This window comes from Egretta garzetta, unplaced genomic scaffold (assembly GCF_000687185.1).
Source record: "Egretta garzetta isolate BGI_Z169 unplaced genomic scaffold, ASM68718v1 scaffold58, whole genome shotgun sequence".
NCBI lineage: Eukaryota > Metazoa > Chordata > Aves > Pelecaniformes > Ardeidae > Egretta > Egretta garzetta.
This window is the reverse complement of record NW_009260613.1, coordinates 61915-66106: the sequence shown is the minus strand read 5'-3', so window position 1 is coordinate 66106 and position 4192 is coordinate 61915.

Here is a 4192-nt window from a genome sequence, read left to right as displayed (position 1 = left end):
TGGAGCAGTTGGTGGAGGACTGCAGCCCGTGGGAAGGACCAAGGCTGGAGCAGTTGGTGGAGGACTGTCTGCCGTGGGAGGGACCCCAGGCTGGAGCAGGGGAGGAGTGTGAGGAGTCCTGCCCTGAGGATGAAGGAGCAGCAGAGACAGCGTGGGATGAACTGACCCCAACCCCCATTCCCCAATCCCCCTGTGCTGCTCGGGGGAAAGAGGAAGAGAAATTGGGAGTGAAGTTGAGCCTGGGGAGAAGGGAGGGGTGAGGGGAAGGTGTTTTGAGATTTGTTCTTATTTCTTATTACCCTACTATGATCTGATTGGCAATAAATTACATTAATTTCCCCAAGTCAAGTCTGTTTTGCCCATGACAGTAATTTCTGAGTGATCTCTCTCTGTCCTTATCTCAACCCATGAGCCTTTCATTATATTTTCTCTCCCCTGTCCAGCTGAGGAGGGGAGTGAAAGATTTGTTTTGGTGGGCACCTTAGAATCATAGAATCATTTAGGTTGGAAAAGACCTTTAAGATCATCAAGTCCAACCATTAACCTAACCCTGCCATCCCACCACTAAACCATGTCCCTAGGCACCTCATCTGCCTGTCTTTTAAATACAGGGATGGGGACTCGACCACTTCCCTGGGCAGTCCATTCCATTGCCTGACAACCCCTTCAGTGAAGAAATTTTTCCTAATGTCCAACCTAAACCTGCCCTGGTGCAACTTCAGACCTTGTGTCCAGCCAAGGTCAACCCATGACGCTGCCACACCAACAACAATGGATGATACTGTAGCTGAATTTAGACTTTAGAGAAATTAATTATACATTGGAAAAAAAGATACTTAAATACAAAGATTGTAAAGGGATGCAGCAATGAGAAGGAAAGCATTTAACAGTGTACTGAAAGGAGCTGCAACTTTGAAGAGATTATAATAAATTGCCAAATGGGCTGGATAAGTGTAATGTGTTCAGCCTCAAAAGCCATTACAGCAAGGCTAAAAAAAGGAAGTTTTGATCCTAATTAAGAGAAGCTTCTTGCATGTGGTAACTCATGTAATATCTGCACTGTTAAAACAAGGCTAATACCTCGACAGAACTTCAAGGTACATTATTTATGGGTTTCTATAGTGCTGCCCATTGTAGCACCTAACAAACATGAAAGAGCTTAACTTTATGTCATCACTGCGGGGCAGAGCGTGTTTATTAACCCTGTTATACAAATGAGGAAAGAGGAAGGCTAGGTAACTTCCAGGCACTCACGCAGGAAGGAAGCCTGGTCTCCTGGCTTCCCATCCAGCAGTGGAAGCAAGGCGACAGCCCTCCTGCCCCACCATCTTCTCTCTGTGCACGAGGGTGGTGGCGGGCAGGGTCTTGTTGGGCTTTTGCTCTTTGTAGCAGTGATGCTGTGACCTGGTTGCATGGTGAAACCCTTTCATACCCACCTTTGCTGCCTGCTTGTGGGAGTGCCAGTGCCAAGAGCTACCTCAGCTCTCTTCTGAGCAGCTCCACTGCCTGCCCAGCCTCCTTCAGCTGCCCCGTGGGCATCATGGGATCCTCTTCCATCATGTCTCATGGCATTGACCTACTTACTAACCCTAGAGGAAATGTGGCCCTTTTGTTTTCCTCTTATGAGATCATTGCCCCATTTTCTCTCTGGGTAAATAGGGGAGTTGTGGTAAGAAGCCCCAGCACTGGAAAACTAACTGGGACTATTTAAAGCAGGTAGCAGGAAGCAAGATATCGAGCATTGTGGGAAGAAAAGAAAGAAGTGATGTGATTGCATCTGCCCAGGTGGCTTCCAGACTATTGCAAACTCACGTCTGCCAGGCAGGACATCCCCAAGAGTGTTATCAACCTCTGAATTCCCAGAAGGCTTGTGACACTTTGCTTGGGGTCTGCTGATTATATGGTAGGGTGTTGTGTGCAGTGGAGGAGCTAGCAGAAGTTACCTGCTGTCCAGACAACTTCTTCTGTCCAGTTTCTCTGCCTGAAAATGAGCAAGTGAGAAAAATGTGATGACCTTGTGGAAGCCTGGGTGGCTGCTCACCGTGAAACAGTGTGATTTATGGGATCTGCAGGTGGCTGCCAACATTCTTAGTGTTTTTCATCTGGGTCTACACAGCTTTGCAATACAGAGCAGCCCTGCCACTCTCCACTGACTCTGATGTTTCCTATTTGAAGAAGCCTATGTTACAGCCAGAGTGCCTTTGGATGCAGTGGAAATGTTTCAGGTCTGGTATTAAAAAGGAAAATAATTTCTACGGGATTAGAAATTCCAGAGTCTGTGGAAAAAACCCTCTCTCTTCCATCAACCCAGTTACCACCTTTAAGAGCTTGCTGTGGTCTTTCAAAACATCATTTGCCTTTGTTCTATCATCCCGAGTTAGAACTGAATCTTACATAGTATACTTACATAGTATACTGAGAATTTCTTCTGTCCTCTGCCCAGCTCTTGCCTTATCTCTCCTTTCCCCTGCTGGTACAATCCTGTGAGGTGCAGAGCACCCTTGGTTTAACAGAAACGTGCAGTAGACAAGATGACTGTGGATAAAGAGCCTGCAGTTGAGTCAGGGCTCTTGGCATCTTTCTTTGCAAGTAAGGGCTTGTAAGCACCGTGGCAGGGATGCAGCCTGGTAAGCCTGCACCGTGCATACAAGACTGAGCAAATGTACCAACTCAGATGCAGTTCCCTCTCCGAAAGGGTTATGAAGTGAAAGGCAGCACGATGCAAATGTGGCTGCACCACCCCTGGGTCCGTGCCAGAGTGTTTCTGCACTGGAGTCCGCTTACATTTCTGAAACCAGGACTAACTCAGGCAGTCACCCTGGTTTTGCCACCTCACAGTGATGCCAACATGATGTAAGCAGAGCTTCCTCCTTTCCCAGACCCAGTTAGCAGTTCGAATGGGAAACTTTGTGAACAACGGTGCCTGAAATGCCTCCTCCAGCTCCTGCAGGACTTGGGGAAGGTCACGCAGGTCCACAGTCTGTATGTTTGGGTAATTAAAAGGTGGACATCAAACCCCACTTTTGGGCACTGAGAAAGCAGCCTGAGCCTCAAGAAGTGCTGAGCAACCTTCCTCAGCGGAGAAAACATGGTTTCAGCTGACTAACTGTAAGCACTCAGTTAGCCTTTGCTTCTCATGTGTGCTCCTCTGCAAAGTGGGGATCATTATATCTGACTCCCTCTCCAGGTATTTGGAAGCTCATTTAGTTAATGTCTGTCAAGCACTTCAAGGTATTCAGATGAAAGGAGCCGCAGATAGGCAAAGCATTGCTATTACGATTAATTATTTCTATTGTGCAAGTAGACATGAAAGCAGCAAGGGTTATGATTACTCGCTTCCTTTACAAGTGGCAAGACACAGTTCAAATACAGAGACAGGGACCCTCCCTGCCCTGCAGCGCTCCTAATCTCACCAGCCAGATAAACCAAGGAGCAAGGAAAGGAGCAGACCCAGAGAAATGCAATGCAGGTAGTGACTTAGCACACACGGAGCTTTTTGCAACAGCAGTTTTTTAAAAGTGCCCTGTTAGCCAAAAAGCACAATATCTCTATCCTGGAGTATTTAAAGATCACAAGTCAGGCTCTCAAAAAAGGCAAATTTTTTTACAAAAGTTAGCAAATATTAATTCTTCTTGTTTGGCTTCTGATTTTTGAGCAGATCAAACTTTGAAGTTTTTCTCTGCAGCCATGAAGACTGAAAATATTTCACTCATTAATAAAAAAAAGTCAAAATTATCAAAGAACAAGTTGAAGTATTTGGACATGTTAGATTCCTGTTGGTAACATCCCTCTTCCCTCCCAGTCCCTCACAATTCATTTTCATTCCCCAGGGTGCCAGGGGCTGGGTGCACACCACAGGGGAGTTTACATGCAGTGACGAGATGCTCCACAGCAATTTGTTCCTTTATCTAGTGCCTGACAAGACAGGCAGATGGATAGAGATGCAAAAAAACCCCAAGTGGCTCCCAGCCAGATTGTGAAACCTCTCACATGCGGCTGCGAAAGGGCTGGCGCTGGCTCAGTTGTGGGGCGGAGGGGGCCGGGGAAGCATGACCCAGGCCAGCAATGTAGTGGGACTGGGATGCTCTGGGGTAAGATGCTCCATCTGAGCCATCCCACCTTGCCTTCAGAGCATGAAGGCTAGCAGAGGCAGATCCTGGGCCGGAGAGTACCAGGCTAGCCCAGCAGCCGG